This window comes from Dermacentor andersoni, chromosome 8 (assembly GCF_023375885.2).
Source record: "Dermacentor andersoni chromosome 8, qqDerAnde1_hic_scaffold, whole genome shotgun sequence".
NCBI lineage: Eukaryota > Metazoa > Arthropoda > Arachnida > Ixodida > Ixodidae > Dermacentor > Dermacentor andersoni.
Window position 1 is genome coordinate 148139678 of NC_092821.1, and position 21311 is coordinate 148160988.

Sequence of the window (21311 nt, forward strand, 5' to 3'; positions counted from 1 at the left end):
TCTCTTTGCTTATCATATTACCATCCGGTTCGTGGCCTATACTCCTTAGCGGAAATGTACAGTCAACCGCAAAAGTTTACGGGACGCAGGATCTGCCAAGAAGCTGAATTCTCGCGAAGCGTGGTCAAACAGCCTCGAAATAAGTGTTCCAGCATGTAGTAGCCTTCGCCACCTACACAGTGATTAATTAAATACGAAGTGTCATGCTCACATATGAAGGGGAAACCGCATCCCGCAAACTTTTGCTGTTGACTGTACATTTCTTAGTCATCATCATCATCACAATCATCATCATCGGATGCACCCCTACGAGCTCCTACTCTTCTTTCCCTGTGCGTGTGTGTGCTTAGAACGCTCCCTGTTATTCTTTATTTCAGTACCGCTATTGTTGAATCATTTCGGTATCCCGCCCCATCGACTCTTTTTCTCTTGAATAAGTCGACTTTTCCTTCAGCATATTTGCGATTCTGCGTTGCCCGACGGAACAGTGTTACATTGCTCTTCGTGGTTCCTCAATCAATCTTCTGTTTGACTTTCGGGAAACTAACTTCTCCTGTAAGGAGCGACATCGCATTATCCGGAGTACACAATGCAAAGACGTCCCCCCTTTTCCTCGCGCTCCCATTATAATACCGTGAGTGATATGACGATAATGACATTTTCATGTCGTTATCATCAATATCATCATTATCATCAGCCTATTTTAGGGTCCGCTGCTGGACGAAGGCCTCTCCCAGCAATCTCCAATTATCCCTCTCCTGCGCTAGCGGATTCCATCCAACTTCCGCCTGCAAATTTCCTAATTTCATCACCCCACCTTATTTCCTGCTGCGACCTGCGTAACTGTGCTTCCCTTCTCTTGGCACCCATTCTGTAACCCTAACGGTCCAGCGATTACCTGTTTTAAAAAAATTTGAATTACCTATCAAAGCTATATGTAATTTCTTCTTCACTTCTTTTCGGTGTCAGTTCTTTCTTGTTCTTTTTGATGTTGTTGTTGTTGTTGCCCATCAAATCAGAAGGCAGGTACGCTGTTGTTGGCGGCGGCACCCGCCCCCTGACCTGCGTGTCGGGGGTTGGGCAGATCACATGATCCGTTGGGCAATAAAGTTTATTCTGTCTATCTGGATACATTAATTAGCAATTATAAGCGCATTGCGGACGATTTCGTCGACACCGCAACCGCCCGCCATGTGGCGCCGCCGCGCCCTGCCTGATCAAGCGGCTGCGTTACGCTTTTTTTTCTTTCTTGTCGTCTGCTACGAATGCGAACGCGAAAACGACTCCCACGCACCACGCAGGCCGCCTCCGCCACGCACCATCGACGCGGACGCCAACGGCCGATAAAAGAGAAAGGTGCGCACGCGATTCTGCCGCACTGCTAACTCCCGTGCTCATCGCACATCGGCCACTGAGCGGATGGAGCGCGTGTATAAACGAGTTTGGGGCTGCGCGAATTCCCTCACTGCGGGCACCCACCCACCCGTTTCCCACAGCGACGGCCGTGTTTGATCTGGTAGCTGGCCGTCCCCGGGACGAACCCTCTAATGCGATTTGTTTCGTCTGCCACTTTGACCTCGCTTGTCTTGTCTCGGCTTCGGCTCTCGCCGAACGGACGCCCGTCGTCTGCTGTCTCTCGCCTCACTCTTCTCTCTCTCTTTCTCTCTCTCTCGCTCACTCACTCACTGACTCGCACGCGCATCTCCACCGCCTTGTTTCGCTTTTGCGGCCGTTTTAATCTCGCGTATATTGGAACTTCCCTCGCCCGCTTACTCGCGCACTTCCCGGCTCTGCCGCCCGGCTTCACCTGTTTCTTCTTAGCCCGTGATGAGGGCCGGCTACGTGGGGGCGGCTTTCGTATCAATGAAGAGAGGGGCCGACCGAGTGACTTTGATTTGCGTCTGCTGCCTGTACCGCGTGTTCGTCTTGCGCTTTGCGTCTATTAGCCAACGTCCTCTTCCTCTCCGTTTTCTCTTACCCTCCGAGTGCTTTATTTTTCTCCGAGACGGAAGCAAAGTAGAGGATGGAAGTGATGGAGACGGCAAGGGTGTGTTGCAACGTTCTTTGTCTCTTATATGCCGTGTAGCAGCAACCCTCCTCCCCGATTCGTCGTCAGTTCGGGCCTCCCCAAGCCGAAAGGTGTGGTGCCCGGTTTCTCCCCCGTCGTCTTGAGGCACTTTATTGTACATGGGTACTTTCGCTTCCCCGTCCGGGGCTTTCTTTCTTTAAAGAGCGCGCAAAAGGTGGCGCGGAGAGGTGAGGCGAGGAGGAGGAAATGCGCTTCCTTCTTGTAAACCAATGGAGGTGTGTGTACGTACGTGTGCGAGTGCGGAGCGGATGGAGAGAAGAAAAGAAAAAAAGCGAGGGAGACCGCGGCGCGACGGGAGGCTTTCTTTCCCCTTTTTTTGTCTCTCTCCTCCTTTTCCTCCTCCGCTTCGCAACCTAGTTTGGCGATAAAAAAGCGCGGCGACCCAGCGAGGAAGAAAGAAAGAAAGAGAAGAAAGAAACAAAACGAGATGAAAGGGCCGCCGGCGCCGTACCGCTTTCGCGTTCAGCAGTTCTTCAGTCGGCGGCGGTCCGTCGGCTGTCGTGGTCGGTTGCTGCTGCTCCTCGCTGACTTCTCGCGTCGTCTGCTACTCCCGCGAGCGTGTACGAGTTGAGGCTCGGCTCGGCTTCGCCGCAAGACAAAACCCTCCTCGGATCGCGTGTGCTTCCCTCTGGCGGTCGCTCGACGCGTCGTCTGCTCGCAGTGTGTGTGTCGTCTGCGTGCCGCGTACTCCGCGCACTCCTCGTACGAGGAGGGGACCGACCACACGGAGGCTCTAAAGGAAAAAAAAGAAAGAAAAAATAAGCGGAGCTCGCGTGGGGAAAATTTGTTTCATGTCTTGGCGTGCTTTCCAAGAGCTGCTCCGATGTATTCGTCGGTTAGGTGGCTGTCCCCGCCGGTTGACGTAGTAATAATCGTCGACGTGACGTCCGAAGGTGGTGGTGGTGGTGGAGTGCCCGGGCGACTGGTGTGCCGACGACAGCGACGAGATTTTGCGTGATCGGCGCGGTTGATCTGAGATCGCCGGTTCCGATCTTCGACGTCAAGGCGACCCCCTCGGCTCCCTAAGGTCGAGCGCTCTTGCGAGAGACGCGGTTGTCCTCCGACCGGAGAGTCGACTCGGTGTTGGCTGTGCGTGTTTCGACGACGACCTTCGACAAGGCCCCCTTCGCTGTGCGGTCGTTTTAAAAACTTGTCGCCCTGTTGCTTCGCCAATTGATTTCCTTTCGACGCCGACATGGTGATTCGGATTGCGACGGAGTGCTTGCAGCCTCGTCTCGAAAGGAGCACGTGTGGAATTCCTGCCTTTGCAAGCCGCTCAGCGATGTCAGGTGAGATCTTTGCTTCAGCTGGTACCGTAAAACGACTCGGGTATATCTGACTTGTTTTCTTAAAGCCTACGATCGTATACGTCGTCTGTTCTGAACGAACGAACCACTCGGCTCTGTATGTATGTTCATTAGGAGAATGCAATTTAAATGCAGACGGTGTTAAACCGAAGCCGCCTGCTGCTTGCAGAAAAACGACTCGGGGAATTCTTGACAGACGTGGTAGCAGACGTGCACGTACGTACAACGCTATCAGCTGGTCGATTGAGAGCAGTAATACGCGTCTAATTATCGTCACGTCGTTGGAACTCTTAGATGACCAGTAATGTGGCCAAGGTAACAATCACCTATTTCCTTTCGTATTTCCGCTTCGGTTTCCGTACACGTTTGCGACAGGGAAAACGCGATTTGCCGCAGCCCGGCTTCCGCACCGGACCTCCTTATTCGATCGCGCCTGTAGAAGCGGTTCGCACCTCGACGTTCTAATGCGCGATGTGAGCCGCATAATTACTGTATTTCTTTTTCTTCTCTTTCATTTCCGACATTCGTGTTAATACAGGCTGGCGATGATGAAATTCTTTCGTAAGTGGAATCGGAATCTGTGACGTAATGATCACACGGAATTACCTTTAGACTTTGTATTCCAATCTCTGATCTATGCATTCCCACAAACAAAACGTCATATTGCACAAAGTATTTTTGCTAGGGCTTCTAATAATTCGCTAAAGATATTCCGCGTCGAATTGGCTTTCTCGGCTCCTGGCCCTTCGTGTGATTTAAGAAAAGGCGCGCTTGCTTTTTCTTAGTTTCTTTATTTTACTGAACTTCCTTTAATTTCTTTTTTTCAAATTTTATAAGCGCTATTCTGTGTGCTCAACATCCGTGCTATTCATAACATAATTTAATACAGACTTACGAGTATGGCGCTGTGATTGTTCATCCACCATGTGAATTATGGGTAGTACATGTATTTGTCTATAATCTGTGCTTGTAGCGTCGGACGTTCTCGTGGCATTATGTAGTACTTTTTAATCAGTATTTTTTTGTTATAAACACGCGAAGGCAAGAAGCCTACATGCACATGCAAAATCATCGCGAATTGTACTCATAGTGGATGTCTTGTTTCGAAAATTACCAATTTGCAAGGTCGGAAAAGTCGCTTGAAGGCGGAAGGGCGAAATTTAGGCAAATCCATGCACCAACAATCATTCCCACGCTGACGGAACTGCCGTAACTGCAGCTCCCGTCGGCAGATATAGCGGCAGAGTTCCTTATAGTAATGGTTTGTAGTAAACTTCTTTCTGCGCTATAGCCCTTACGGAAAAGTTTGCGCGACATTCAATTGCATCTCAACAGATATCCCATCGAATTTCAACGGAAAGTAAACAGAAACGCAATGGCATCTCTTAATGACTCTTTCTTTTTAATTTTTGGTAAAAGGTATACACCCCCTCGACTCGACGCCGCGCTTGCAATGGGCACGTGCGCGCGTACCTATTGCTCAAGCGGGCGCTCCGGACATCTGGGCGGGCTTGTGTTGGCCATAAGGTGAAACGGCAAGTTCGTTCTTCTGTGTCTACCCCGTGTGGCAGCAGCAGCGCGGCGGATGGGTTCAAGGTTGACCTGTTTTCTTCTCTCGAGAGAGGTCGCCTTTCACCGCTGCCTCGTTGGGCCGACAAGCAGCCCTCGGTGCAGTCTCGTATGGCCGTTGCGTCACACCGCGATGTTCTTGTCTCCATAAGCAACCCCGCCGCGAGATCGTCGCGGTAGCGAGCGCCCGGTCAGCCGCTATAGCGGTGGGAAAGAAAGCGTTCCCCCCGGAGCCGTCTGTTTATTTACCGCGGCACACGCGCGCACACTTTAAATGTAAATGCGGGGTTTTACGGGACTCGGCTGGTGCAGTGCATGACTTGTAAGAGGTTCGACGCGCTACACGGGGCTGAGGCCAAGCACGGCGTTCCTTATTATTATTATTTTTTGAGGGCAATGAAAAGAGCCGCAGTTTCTGGGTGCGCAGCAATGTCTCAGTTGCACTTGCAGTGTGCGGTCTTCTGCTTTGTATTATTATTATTTAATTTTTTTTACGTCTGCTACGTTGTCCGTCTGCGTTCGGTACGCAGACGATCTTTTGTCGCCGACGAGTCGATCACGGTTGCGGAATTGCAGGCGGTTCATAAAGGCGGCATTATATTGATTACTGCAAGTCCCGCCTATCTGCAGTTCGTGCGCAGATATTTTGTCTCGAGCATGCAGACGGACACGGGTGCAGAATTGCAGACGCATCATTAAAGGCGCGGGATAACGATAATTGAGTCGCCGTCCTTCACTCGTTTACGCGCAGACGATTTGGTCTTCGAAGAAGGCGATCACGACTGTATACATTTGCAGATGGGTAATAGACGTGGTTTATTGATCGCTGCGCAGACGATTTCGTATTAGAGCCAGACGACCACAATTGTGGAGTTGCAGACGGTTCGTGTAAGCGGCGTATTGGCTTCTGTAGCTTTGTCCTTCTGCGGCTGGTGCGTAGGTGATTTGACTCTCGAGCCAGATGACCGCTTCCGTATAGGGCGCAGTCGGTTGCAAAAGTGTATTGACAGCACTGTTTGTTAGCATGGATGCGATGTAGGAACTCTGAAAAGCTTCGGCTTCCGTAGCACGTGCGGAATGATTGCAACATGCTGCGATTGTATTGAGCATAAAACGCTACGACGAAATGAATTGCCTTAATTGAAGACGCTTGACATATATCAGCTAGTTGCACTATATACATCGTGCTTTCTTGCACCGGTTAGCTGCAATGATCTTGGGCTCTGCTTATTGCAAACATTTGTTGCTTATCCTATGACTATGACGTATCATATGACTTCAGATATCGCTGGCGCTTCTAGAAAATGAAGCAGACGACGCTGTCATGTGGTTGCCTTCCATCTTAGATTTTGCAGGTGCTTGGCAACTGCACAGTCAGTTTCACAATTGTCGTTAACGCTTGTTCGGCGTCAAAAATTTTAGCTGCGTGTGTGCCAAACTGTATAAATTTAATTTTATCCGCACAGTATAACGAGATTGCGGCACTTAATCTGGGCACATCTGTCGGATGTTATAGTGTGTAGGTATCGAGAAAGAAAACTTACAGGCGGACGTAAGCGACTGTTATAGCAATTCCAAAATAAGTGTTCTGATGTTTCGAAGCGCACATTCATATACTGCGTACACTTTTGCTTGGCATTGCGACAAAATATGGCCCAGTTCACGGTTGTCTGCTGTACCTGCCAAGCCTAACAAACATACGATGAAGGGCAGGCGCAGGCGACTCTCTGTTCGCGCTTTTGTCCGTTTCAATTAAACTAAATAAAGACCAAGCAGCTCATTAAAAAGTGCTAATAGTTCCGAGATAATGGCTAAAGTGTTATTTGAATGCGCACACCTACCTGCTGCGTCGCTCTTCTTGGCCTTCTGGCCGTATACCTGACGTATAGTTCGCTGTCGTCTGCCTTCTGCCAAGCCTATAGGCGAACAGACGATCTCAATGAAGCGCAGAAGCAGACGATTTTCCGTTCGCGCTTTTTGGCTTCGTTAACCAAGGAAGACCATACGAGCCCAACAAAACGCACCGTAGAAGTTGCAAAATAACGGATCGAGTGTTGTTTCGAAGCGCACACCTATACGTGCTACGTCACTCTTGCTTGGCCTTCCAGCCAAATCTGGCGCAGTTCGCTGCCAGAAAAAACAAAAGCGAGGTTCGTTCGAGCATATCGGCGAATTTTAAGCGGGATGGCCGTGGATGTCCGTTTACATCTGCGGCTTCGCGGACTTCCTGCGTCGGTTATGGGGAAACCGTGCCAGAAATCACTTCCGGTCAGCCCCAAATGCCAAGGTTACGCAAGGGTTTCGCGTTTTTTTTTTCTTCTCCTCCACTCTTGCTTTCGTTAAAGGCATTGCTCATGCCCGAGTCGGTGCCACGCAAGGCCTGAAATAATTGGCAATCAATTGCAACCGCGACGGCGCTATTACGAGCCGGCGCGGATGGCTACGGCAAGTGCAGCTCACAAGGAGCAAAGCGCTGCGTTATATTGGAGGCCGCCCTACACCGGTCTGAACTTGTGCAATAACGACCGCTGGAATTTCAAGTTTAAACGATGCGAAAAAAAGAAAAAATTACTGCGACAACAAGGAACACATACACACAGAACCAGCACGCTGTATAGCTTTCCTTCGGACAATGGACCAGAGCTTTCTTTCGGCTGAATTTAACATTGGTGTTCCTAAAGGAAAGACTAGCGAGTAACTAAGAAGAAAAACAAAGAACGAAACTCGAGCGCAACCGACAAAGACACAACGTATGACAACCTTTATCGAAAACTGTATAGGCAGTCTACGGATTGGCTACGTATAGACTTTGTGCGTTCGCCTTCTCCTCGTTACAGAGCTTTCTTTTGGCGCTGAAAAATCTAGGTGCTGCCTATTGGACAAAAGTCGTTAACGCGTATACGTCTTTTCGCCTGTATTGTGTTTCGTAGACTGGTGTGTTGTTGTTGTAGACTGGCGTAGATCGTTTGTGTGGAAGTCTGTGCACGTTAGTGAAAAGAGAATAGAAAGAAACAAGTGAGGCCATGAAGTGCATATATCTAGCTAGACTACATGTAAACTTCGCCTAAATAAACAAAAAGGCAAGGTGCTTGTACAGTATATATATATAGCCTGTTTGCATTATTATTATTATTATTATTATTATTATTATTATTATTATTATTATTATTATTATTATTATTATTGCGAGGGAACGTTTCTTAGCTTGCACAAATTAGACTGTCCACTATGCGGCGTTTCTCATATTCAGATCGTTGTTCCTGGCTCGCAAAACCACATTTTTTTTTTAATTTTACGCTGTGAAGTTTCTCGCAAACTATCTGTGCACCGACTGGCCTAACAGGAACACCTAATTTTGTGGCCATGCTCGCGTTCGCGTGTTTCTCTTTTTTTTCTTTGTTATCTTAGAACCACGAACACGCTGAGATATGTAGATGTGTATCGCGGATGCGAGGGGATGTTTTTTAGCTTGTACAAATTAGACAGTCTGTCCCTCCCACTATGCGGCGTTTCTCATATTCAGATCATTGTTCCTGGCTCGTAAAACCACATAACTTTATTTTTTTTATTTTACGCTGGTGAAGTTTCTCCAAAACTATCTGTGCACCGACTGGCCTAACAGGAACGTTTAATTTCGTGGCCATGCTCGCGTTCGCGTGTTTCTCTCTTTCTTTCTTTTTTTTTTTCGTTATCTAAGAACCACGAACACGCTGAGATATGTAGATGTGTATCGCGGATGCGACCGTTTGCATCTGCACGTGCTATACACGTGCAGATAAGACGAAGCACGCCGCACATCTGCGGGTGCTCGAATCTTGCTCGAACAGAAGCAGGAACCAGGAGTATCGTTACCCCGAGATGATAAAGCCGTAAAACGAGTCAGCCTCTACAAGATTAAGCCGTCGATGCCATTGGATAAGCGCGCGGTGGTCTTTGGTGGTAGCACGCTGCTTCCCGAAGCGTCCGACTCCGACCTTCACCGGTGGTAACCCCGAAAGCGGAGCTATATTTGCCGTATTTTTCGGGCTATAGTCCACGGAATATACAAGTCCTAAAAGCTTTCGTGGTGCACGAGGACTATCTGTACCCGCCGTGGTTGCTCAGTGGCTATGGTATTGGGCTGCTGAGCACGAGGTCGCGGGATCGAATCCCGGCCACGGCGGCCGCTTTTCGATGGGGGCGAAATGCGAAAACACCCGTGTACTTAGATTTAGGTGCACGTTAAACAACCCCAGGGGGTCGAAATTTCCGGAGTCCTCCACTACGGCGTGCCTCATAATCAGAAAGTGGTTTTGGCATGTAAAACCCCATAATTTTAATTGAAGGACTATCTATGGGATAGTGGGCTACATTATTTCTACTTTTCTTAAAAGTTCGGTAGCATCAGAGACGTGCTTGAAGAAAGAAACTGCCATATCTGCGCTTGGAGATTCTTTTTACCGCTTTCACGGCCAAAACACGCGGCGTAATTAGCTGCGCAAGATCGTCCCTTGCGTATACCGGCACTATACTTTCAGCTCATAATGGCAGATCGGGATGTGCAAGCGCATCCGATCGCATTTGACTATGGGACCTCCTAGAGTTACGTTTTTTGTGAAACATTTCAATCGCATCAATAAAATGATACAGAAGTGGGTTGCGTCCTTATTTTTCATTGCTTAAGTTTGTGTGCACAAACAGAAAAAAGAAACTACTATCACTGCAGACTATTAAAAGAAAAAAAAAACTTTTTTTGCCAAAATTTGCCCTTGCAGGCTATACAGGGGGTGTGGACTATAGTCTGGCAAATACGGTATACGTTAGGAAGGGGTAAAAACGAAGACAAAAAGAAAAAGGAGAAAAATCCAGCCGCTCCTCAAACGTTCGCCATTCGTTCTACGTTGTCCTTTCTCTGTAGTCAGTGTCGCCGATATGCTCGCCCTCAACGCAGTTATCGGGAGGGCATGGCTCCAAACACACGCACGTCACATCACCCGGGAAGGTCCACCGACGACACACCACAATCTTGTCGGAATCGTACGCGAAAACGTTCTTCTCTTACGATGCCCTCGTTTCTTCCTATCTTCGCGTGACATTATCTTGTTTTTCCCAATCATCGCCATCGTTCGTACATATCTCGTAAATATCGGATGACTGTTTCTTTTTTTTTTTTTTTTTTTGCAGTACGACCTCGCTGTACCACAAGACCGAAGTCACTCTATCTGTCGGTGTTTCAATGTCATACATACGGTATTAAAACCTCCATAATCAAAGACCGTGACTGCGCTTTACGTGTTTCGTTTCGTATGCGTCCAGTTGGGTATATATCTCACCACTATAGGAAAGTCCCTGTTAGTACTACCTCTCCTGTTTTTTTTTCTTCTTTTTTATCTCTTGCGCTTTGCGAAGCAATTTGCTTCTCATCGATCATTCTTTCTTATCGTATGATCGCGTCGGCTACGCCTTCTGGAAAACTTCCGCTTTCCACTTAATGACGTAATAAGCATATCGACGCTGATCACCCGATATGTATCGCATAAACCGCTGTCTCCCGAGTCTTTCAGGGAGTCATACAGCACGCGTCATAGCTGCATCAGAATCAGAATCTGTTTTATTGCGACGTCTCAACCGATGGAACGGGCAACTTATTAGTATGTGTCCCAGCACTGACTGAACTTCAAACCTGGTTTAAACCGCTAGCCTTATCAACCCAACGTGGTATAGCCCTGTGTGGCTACGGCGGCTTGAGGTGCAGGCCGCTCTTTCCTGACAGATGTGAAGAAAGCTTCTCTTATCAGCTACGTTTTCTAATTTCTCTATCGCTCTCGCTAGACTCCGACATCAGACGACTCGAACTTTCAAGAATCGTTAAAAGAACTAGTTTCTCCATTTGTCTGTTTCTAGCGCGTTTCTTTTCACCATGCGTGCCCTGTATGTCACCTATTATACTCCTGCCACAGCCGTCCAAGTTCTTCTGAGTCTTATTCGATGTTAGCCGAATACAGTAGCTAGCGCATCGCATTTCCGAACGCGTTTCGGAAAGAAGATATGCCTCGCCTGGCTTCTTAATGCGACGTGCATTCCTGTAGCGCATTACCGCTGCTTACGTGAATGCGATGCGACAGAAATGCGATGCGACGCGCCACCGTCGCATTCGTGTAAACGCGCCTACATGGACCGCGCTCCTTCTCCCGTGGTATAGCCCTGGTATAGCCCTTTCGCGGCGAAAGACATCTCGGTCCTCTTCTCTCCCGAACCTTTTGCCTCCGAAAGTGTATCCCTCGAAGAAACAAAAACCGTTCTCCCCGTTCCGAAACGTCCCCGGGTATGTATGTGTGCCTGGCGCCGCTTCCATCTCGAAACGCGACGCGAGCGAGCGCTCCTTCGTCGGGCGCCACCGAAGGTCGTCTCTTCCCAAGACATCCGGATTCCGTATCACGCCGCTAGCTAATTCCTTTTGTCGCCGGCGTCCTTGGCGAGACAAAAAGGACGCCCAGCGAAGCGAAGACAAAGAGAGAGATGAAAAAAAAAAAAGGCGAATTGCTCACAGGCGTCGGTGGCGTCGGCGGCGGCGGTTTCGTGATGGAATCCACCTGGCCGGAGAAGGGGGGGAGGGGGGGGGGCTTGTTTGCGTCTTCAGACATAAAGAGAGGGTTTACTCATTCTTTTTTTTCTAACCTCCCTATAGTTTATTGTCCGCGCCTGCTTATATAGTGAGGCTCGTTTCGCCCGCACCGTTTACAGCTGTAATTGATTCATTCTGAATGTCTCGCACATACAGCTGGGACTGTGTGGCCCCGGTCTTCGCCCGTGCCAAGTACCCTCCCCTCTGTAATGCGGAAAATACTTACTCCTATATTTCGCCTCGTGTTGTCTTCTTTATTATATGTATATATATTCGGGTGCTGTTCTTGAGGTGGAATACCCCAGCGCGTCTTGGAGGAAAGCCTCTGGTACACCTTAAATTTCACCCCGTAAACACCCTTTGCTGCGTAGCCGTCGCGAGTGCATTATTTTATCCTACTCGTATAGGGGTACACTTGTGTTCGCAAACGTCAAAAGCACACAAAGAGAGAGACATTGACCGATTCGGCGAGGTTGGATGTGCCCAAATCAACTTCTGGGGCTATGGGATACGGCGCTATAATGGAGGGCTCGGGATAAATTTTGACCTCATGGTGTTTGTTTCTGTGGCGTGCACCTATGTAAATCTGAGGGCACGAGCGTCAACGTGCACTTGTAGGCTGGTCCGTATATCAAGGGGCTGACTTCCCCTGTTTATCCATTTACTTTAGAAGAACGACTGTGTGGAAACTATTGACGATGATTGTCAATGCTGGCGAATAGAACGAACGAACGAACGAACGAACGAACGAACGAACGAACGAACGAACGAACGAACGAACGAACGAACGAACGAACGAACGAACGAACGAACGAACGAACGAACGAACGAACGAACGAACGAACGATCGAACGAACGAACGAACGAACGAACGAACGAACGAACGAACGAACGAACGATCGAACGAACGAACGAACGAACGAACGAACGAACGAACGAACGAACGAACGAACGAACGATCGAACGAACGAACGATCGAACGAACGATCGAACGAACGAACGAACGTACGTACGTACGTACGTACGTACGTACGTTGTCCTTGCCGAGTCCGACCAACCACGAAGCCCTCTGAAAAAGCTAAAGAAAGCCACTCGCTTTAAAAAGCCAATGGATTTGACTCCTTTCCGCAGTTGGCTCCTTTCTGTTAATGCTGATAGCTCCTGTCGGCATTTCGCAGCCAGCATTGTCTCCTGAGCTATATGTAAAAAGCTCTTGTGTATCTTTTTGGCTGTACGCCCATTAACTCAACCATTATTACCGTTCAAGGCGTTTCTGTGGCTACGGTTGTCGAATAGACGTCTGCTGCACGATGAGGCGATAATCTTTTTCTCTTTTTTTTTTTAATTTCGCGCATGACCCTGTTATTGTTACGGAAGGTCTCCAATCTCGCATCATCTGTGGACATTTATGCACCTCACATTTTCGTCCGTCTGCTGGCCGTCTGCTTCCCCCATTCCGTTGTATACGACGGCCTTGGTTTATCCGCGTCGTCCGGTGCATAGGAATCGGCCGCAATTTATCACATGAGAGCGCACCTGCATGCGTGCCTGTGTATGTGCTATACGTGTCTATTTTATCAATTGTTCCTTAGGTAGAAATATAGACCCTTTCCTTTATGTCTGAATGGATGAGGCGCACGTTGCTTCGCTTTCACCTTGCGTCATCGTTGAACATTATGCGTCGCGCACGGCTTCGTCTCTTCAGCGCGCACACACGTCTGCTGGCCGTCTGCTTCCCTTTTTATGCACATGGTGACCTTGACTTGCCGCGGCGTCGCGCGCATAAGAATTGGTCGCAATTAGCTAGACGCATGCGCATGTGAGTACATGACCGACCGCCACACACACACACACACACACACACACACACACACACACACACACACACACACACACACACACACACACACACACACACACACACACACACACACACACACACACACACACACACACACACACACACACACACACACACACACACACACATATATATATATATATATATATATATATATATAATGTGTGTGTGTTGTCTTCTCAGGCATAGGTATACGCCATCTTTAGTTTCTAAATGCAATGACACGCCAGTTTTGCGAGCCTTTGTACGAGCACCTTTCTTCAGATTGCAACATCGCAGAGCAGTATGAGTATATCACACTTGATCCGTCTGTTGCGCGCGTGTACGAGGTGTCTGCTCGCCGTCTGGTTCTTCTCCTTTCGATGCCTGCGCCACGACCTTGAATTCATCGCCGCATCTTGTGCAAATAGGAATCGATTCCAATTGACCACAGACGCGCGTTCCCGAGCATGCTGTATGCGCGTGCTCTGTATAACCTTTCCTTTACTAGAAATAGGTAACGATTACCTTTTCGTCTTCGAGCAGACGCACCAATATGGCGCGTCGCTGGAGCACCACACACCTGGTCTGCTTCCGTCGTCTGCTCGAAGCAGGTTGCAGACGTTAACCGCTCGGCTGTTACGTACGCTTCCCAATCGAGATGCAGACGACGTCCTTGAATTGAAACGCCACGCCGTCGCGCGCATCTACAAATCGATCACGACTCATTCGATGCACGCATGCGCGCGTGCGTGCGTACGTGTCACGTCTTATCGATTTCCTTTTATCGCGGGTTATAGTTACAGACCGCCCTTTTGTCTTTCCTGAATGGGCGTGCTTGTCACTTTGAACGTGGACCTGTATGCCAGCTCTCTGGCCTCTAAAGAGCCGTGCCTCTACCTCGTCGTCGCGCTTTCCCAAGGCTTTCCGGGGCAATTAAAGCTATAGATGAAGGCTCCGCCCGGACCGCACTTAACGGTATACGCTTAGCGGAAAACTTATAACGGAAATGTTCAACAAACAGAAATAAAGAAAACGAAAAATGACGTGGACAAAAAAAAAAGGAAGTAACGGACCACGCGCAAGAGACAGATGCGCGTCGCGAGACAATGGAAGCTCGCGAGTCGTTTTATTGTTTCGTTTTTTTTTTTAACAACTAGAAGGGATATGTGCGCCTACTTTCGGAGCTGCTAGCGAATTTGTTATCGTCGCGCCAAATGGGTCCCTTTGTTTCCGCTTGGTTGGCCGCGACTTGATTGCGAGCGTGTGTGTGTGTGTGTCGAGAATCGTAAGTTGCTTTCGTCCTTTGTCTCGGCGCCTTTATCAGAAAGTCCGGTTGGCCGACTTGCGTGACCTTGGCAAATTCTCCCTGTGTTACAATGTTCTATAGAAGTAACGCACTAATATGGCTTGTTTAGTCGATGGGACTCTATATGCAATTTCCTGATGAGGGAAAGTTTTGCCGTCGGAGGTATAGGTTTTGCTGTCACAGTGCCATCGGAAACCAGCGGTTTTCGTTTGTTTGCTTTCTTGTTTCTTTTCTTAAAGAGCGAATAAATATATATCCCTGGCCTTACGATGTAGGCACACTTGCGGACGAAAACGCATTATGCTACGTAATACGTCGCTCGTATTGACACTGAACGTAACTGTACATTCAACGAAATACCCAAAGAGTGTCTAAAGGTCAATGAAAAAAGCGTATCTGATTACTTTTCGCGTGACATCATAGACGACGTGTAGATTATAATACTCAGTGCAGAAAGTCAGCTACAGGTAGCGCTTTACCCCAAAGGAAAGTCATTGGAGTGTAAGTGAACATTATGCTAATATACTTTTCTTCTTGATGCGACACCTACAATCGCCCTATAAGTTCTCCGTGAAACATCGGTACACCTTACTAGAATTGAAAATCACCGCCCAAACACTCCGTAAACCAGCGAAGCTGAAACGTGCGGCACCGCTGATAATCACTGGGTTAATCCCTATGGTTCATGAAACGACGGCTTGGTAGGCTGCCGGATCCTCCGTACGCAGTTGCTGCTTGTGCTCGGCTGCACGAGCCTGTTCTTGTGCCCGGACTGCAGCATCGGCACGGCGTAGACGAGCTCGTTCCCGGTTCTGCTCGCGGCGTCGCTGATTGAAAGCTGCCTGCTCCTAAGGAGTACGTATGACGTGTGGCATACCCATTTCGGAGCCGGAGAGAGACTGTTGCGCGCGCGCTCGGTTGCGGCGGAGAGCAGCGACGTCACTGCTGGCGGAGCTAATCCAACACCACCTAGTTAGTACATGGCCTTTTCACTCCGATCCATGACGTCATGTTACCTGGCTCGACTGCCATAGAATATAATGGAGATGCTCCCGAGTAGGCAAGAGTGCTTTCGACGTCACCGCTTTCATCACGCCAGCCTTGTCAATAAAAATTTCGGGCCAAGTAGCGTGACGTCACGGATCGGAGTGAACAGGCCTTGTGCGATCTAGGTTGTGCTGGCTAAACGCACACCTCCTTTCCTCTTTTACATTTTTAGCACATGCGCATTGGGTTGCGCCGGAGGAGTTTTCGGCGTACAGGCGACCGACGGACGGGCGGACGAACCTGCTAGCCACATAGAGCTTCGCTGTAAAAAATTGCTGAGGCTGTCTGTTAATGTTCCGTTACATACCGCATACGTGATGCATGTTTGTTTGTTTGTTTGTTTATTTATTTAAGCACTCTGTGCGCCATTCAGTGTAGGCTCTCGTACACGAAAATGTTGTTGAGTTAAACAAAAAAGACCAGTACTGACTCTTGAACTTGAAGAAGAAAAAGAAATGGAAGGGTTGGAGGGTTAACATTTTTTAAACGGGTTTTCATCATACGTCACACCTGGTCGAAAAACGAGCTCGCGCCGGCGCGCGCCGGCGCTGCGCGACGCGCCTCAACTCGCCCATACGCACACGCTGCGCTCTATAGCGCATACTTTTCTGCATGCATGGAACGCAAGACGACTTTACGCGTCTAGAATGCGCTCTCTCTCTTGCATGATGTAGCGTACCGGAAAGACTGTATAGCGCGTGCGTGCTACCGAATACGAACGTGCGCGAAACCATACGGGGAGCAAGTAAGAAAAAACGGGCAGGGAGTCTACAAACGCTACTGCGAGGTACTACCCGTATGCTCCTGCTGCTGCTGCTACTACTACGCGAGCCCTTCTCGTATACACCGTGTACACACTCACCGTTCCGCCGTTCTCTCCTGCTTATACACAAAGTCTCGCTTAATTCCGTGCAGTGTGTGCAGCGGCGAGCGCTGCGGTTCTCGCCTACGTACCGACGGTTGAACCGTGAAATAAAAGCGTATTACCTCTCCGTGGGGCTTCTATTTCTATGGACGACGTCGGATTCCGCCAAATGGTCGTCGAGTCCGCGCTATCCTCCTCTTGGCTCTGATTGTAAGCTGTACGGGACCGATCCCTTATGCAGAAAATCCACTTTTTTTTTGGTAGGACACCTGGTAAGTCTAATGTTTACTCTTTGGTGGCTCAAAAACGCGCCTGTACGAAGGTGGTCTTGAAGCCTCCTCGATCTGTACGAGCTTCAACAGCCCGCCTCAGCGCTATCTTCGTTTCTGGAACGCCATTCCCAGCTTGGTCACATTCCGCCGTACTGTCAAAGTTGGCTTTCTTGTCACTTCCGATTGGCTCACAGGGCGACTATATACACCTTTTCTGATTGGCTAAAAAAAAGCCAAAAGGCGAGAAAAGCCGCGGTGGAAGGTTCCCGAGCGGTTTCTGCCACGCTGCACAGAATTCGTACTCTCGGTGCGCGGGGAAGGATACGAGCAAAGAAAAAAATAAATATGCAGGAAAGCGAGCTGAGAATGCCGGCTCGGCTGAGCTGCGTCCTTCTGCCTCGGTGCTCGCTTCTTCTTCGTCTTCGTGCGCACAGTCGGGGTATGCATGCGGAATGAGGCCACTAAGGCGTCGCCGCAGCTGCGTAGTAGCCTTTCACCCCACCCCCCTCCCCTTGCTCGCGTCCGGTATGCGTGCAAATGTTTCTCTGTGCGGTGTACACGGTGCGTAAGCGACGCCACCCGCCCCTTGTAAAGTATTTAAGGTAGTTGTTGTATTTCTATTGACTAATCGTTGGATTTCTATTGACTATTCGTTGCTTTCAATTGACTTTCAGTTGAAATTCAATTGAACAGCATGCGCTCAGCTTCTGTGAATCGGCGCTTGCGCGTACGCTGCTTCTTGCTAAGACGGCGACTGAAGCATGAGTACCCCTGACTGCAACTATGGCAGCGGCGATGTTGCTCCGTTTGAATGCTGCGATATGAAAGCTTTAAAAAAAATATCCGCTCTCCACACACCGCTGGCCCTCAAGTCATGTACTCGTACGCTACCAGTTATTGAACACGCTTCGTGTAGAGGTCCGCGCTTTCAGTGGTCAAACGTGGTCTCACAAGTGGCTGACTTTCAAAAGTGTCGCGCCTTGCCAACGCCACGCATGGCATTCACTTGCATTCCAACGGGAAGTCTAGCGAATGCGAAAGTGAAAGCGCTACGAGATTGGTATAGCGTCCCTTGTAAGATGAGTTTCCGCGTTGTTGCTGATGTCATAACATTTGAATGTCAGATTCCCTCTCTGTCTCTCTCTCACACACACACACACTTCTCTGTCCATTTGATGTCATGGTCGTCCATTTGTTTAGTTGATTTCGCTATATTGTTTAATTGCTTTCGCTATATCCACAGCGGTGGCTGAGTGGCCCTGCCTTTGTGTCGCTGGGCAAAAGGAGGCAGCGAGCTCGATTCCGAACGCGTCGTCACGTGGTTGACTACAATGCGATGGGAACTGAGCGCTAAGTATGTACCCGCGTGCCGAGAAGTATGTCCGTGCGCGTTGTACAACCGCAGCTTGTGAAAATTAATTCGCACGAATACGACACGAGATCGTTTACAATACCCCAGGCTTATTATAGCAGAGATTGACGCAGATGCGAAACCAAAATGAAAAAGAACGATTATCCACCCTAGACTGTCGAACATTTCTTCTTGCGGTGGAATGTATAAAAGAGTACCTGTGACATGGCGTATTCCTAACCGGGCGAACTGCTTAGGCCAGTGTTTTTAACGAGTAAGGTAAGTGCAAATGGTTGCTTCAATCCCGACTAGATAGATGATTTTCAGGTTCACATTGGTCTGTTCTTTATAAAACGTCATCTTCGGCTGAAGCAGTCGAGCCACCGACAGCTAACAAGCTGTGCGTACAACTGTCTATTGTACCCGGGGCCTACTAAGCCACGGACCCCCGCAATCCCACTGACGGCCTAGTCGCTATACGCGCAGCTACTCACTCCCCAATTACGTAATGGAGTCCCCCGCGCTTTGTTTTGCCCCCTTCCTTTGAGCGGCGCTGCTGTTTGGAAGGTGACTCCCCCACCCCCCGCAGCTGTCATCATTAGGCCCGGAGTAGCGGTGTCATTAGCGCCGCGTTCTTTCCCCGCTGACTTCTCTTCTGTGTCTTGGACTTCGTCTTTGCCGTTAGGTGTGTGTGTGTGTGTGTGTGTGTGTGTGTGTGTGTTTGCGTGGGTAACCGTGGATCTTGCGATTTCTCTTAATGAAAGGTCGTAGAAGGGCGCGGTAGGTCGCTCGCTAATGAACCCACATCGTCATTTGTTTGCGTTACGATCAGCGAAACAAAACACATACACACTGTCGAGCGTGTACACATTATCAGCTATGCATGCCGCCTTGGCGTACATCACTCGCAAAAAAAAAAAAAAAACTTCCTCGTTGACGTTCTAATTAATTCGTGTTGAGTTCCTGTGGCCTTCTTTCTGTTCGTACTGATAATGGTCACGTAGTGGCCAGACAACCGTACCGGGTGTCGATTTTGATCAACCCTTACAAAAGTCGTTGTAGAAAAACAGGTTGCCTTCTTGAATTTTTATTGCGTTCCGTGGACATTCGGTTGAGATGAAACGGAATATCGTGCACGTCTTTTTCGAGGTACCTATATATTCACTTTGCTCGCGGGTCATCGGACGTGTCGTGTTGAATGCGACGCTTCTCCTTACACGACTGAAGCTAAACGGCATTGTTCTTGGTCATCATTTGTGAGGGAGGCCACCTGGTGGACATCGAGTGCTGCCTTTCTCACTACTGTCGGAAATAGTTAAGGTGTTCGCCTTCGGCGAGATAAAACTAGGGCGTTGCTATCCTTCCGGCTCAATGTCAGCTACACTGTCCTTACAACAATTCAAACTAATGTAAATAGCTTTACTAATAATACTTATTAAGAGCTATAAATCTCAACAGGAATTCTTCAGAATGTCAACATTAATTCTGAGGGATGCCTTCCCCGTTTTTTTCATTCTTACTGTTCCATACCCGTTCTTCGGTCACGCTTCATATATGCTGTCTTCTTTCATCGATTAAATGGCGTTGTTACCGCGGCTGCGGTAATAATCTGATTTCTCGCCCTTACAAAAATAGATTTACACAGTCTATAGACATCTATAAACCGTTCTGTAAAATTTGTCCAAGTTCATTATATAAACAACAGTCAATAAAAGGTGTGAGATTATGCTATAAACAGTCATAGATATGCTATAGAAATTTTTCGTATAAACATTCAATATACTCTGGTGGATAAATATTCTACGACAATAAGTCATTACACTGTCTATAGCCATTCTATAGACAATACTCGACGAGAAGTGTAAAGCCATAAGTCTATACAGTGTCTAGAAATTTTCTACAGAAGTATATAGAATTCTTTTAGAGAGTCAGTCCACCCTATAAACAAGTGTCGATGGACCTTCTATAGAGTGTCTAAATGTAATTTGTGCGAGTGATTGGAAGAAAATTTCAGTCGCAAGCAAGCGCTACCCTTACAGAAGTATAAATATAAATCCAATAGCGTTTATATAGAAAGTATATTGAAGGCTACAAAAGCTCGGTTAGAAATCAACAGAATGTTGGCAAGGATTTTTGTAAGGAAGTGTTTCCTTCCCTGTAACCTCATTTCTCACGCTCCGTAGCTCATGGACATACATGTTGAGGTCATCGCGGAATCGTTTGCCAAGAAAATTCGGTCATGGGAAGGTCCTTCCTGATATGTGTCACGGGTTCCTCGTCCAAGCGCGCCATCACCCTTCCTTGCATATAGCTTCCCTCCCAAGGACATCGCTAACTGTCTCGGCTATTCGTATGTGGTTATTAGGGAGCTCCAATATGTCCTGCTGTATCTTCTTTTCCTCATACATAGCCGAGATGTAAACCACGGTCTTTTACTCGGGGTAAGGGCACATGCGACGGTGAGAGATAAGTATATATGTCATGCTTGCGGACTGTGCTGTGGATAATCTGCTCGGAGGAAACGTTTCATGCATACTTCGCTTGCCGTGTCCTGTCCTCGGGTTTAATACACGCCCCAGCAGGATTGCACCATAGAAGCAGTCACTTAAGCAGACTTCCTCGGCTTAGTTCTCTGCATACCCGGTCGTTTCTTTTTTTCCTCCGAGGAGGCTCTACAGAAGTGCTTAGCCTTGCGAGAAAATGAAACAACAAATAAAGTCGCACGGCCATATCCTGGCATTTGTGTTTAGAGAGAGAACAGCGCGGTATTGATGAGACGGAAAATGTGTTTATACCAATAAACGTCTCTTTTTCTGTGTGAGGCAATGTAACGTCTTTCTATTTTCCTCACTGGCAATCCGCCATGCCTGTCGCTTTCGCTCAGCATAATTTGAACCAGACTGCTTCTAGGGCATAGCTATACTTAACGAGCTTCTACCTCTCCAATCCGGAATCTACGATTCAATGGGTAACTAACTGTTCGCTCTTCGACTGCTCTGTGGATTAACGTCACTCACCACATTGCATCCCACTCGTTGTCTGTAAGTGTCCGCGTTCT

The 21311-nt window shown here is 48.4% G+C and overlaps 1 protein-coding gene across 2 annotated transcripts in view; it reads left to right on the plus strand.

Annotated features, from left to right (window-relative positions):
• Positions 1-21311, plus strand: part of LOC126528979 (protein rhomboid-like) — a 199642-nt gene that overhangs the window by 114013 nt on the left and 64318 nt on the right. The window contains exon 1 of one of the 2 annotated variants that reach the window (XM_072290039.1): positions 2278-3378. The exons of the other annotated variant lie outside the window; for it this stretch is intronic. The gene's annotated coding sequence lies outside the window, so the exon portion shown is untranslated. Of the gene's footprint in view, positions 1-2277; positions 3379-21311 lie in introns of those variants that run through there. 2 annotated transcript variants of the gene reach the window in all.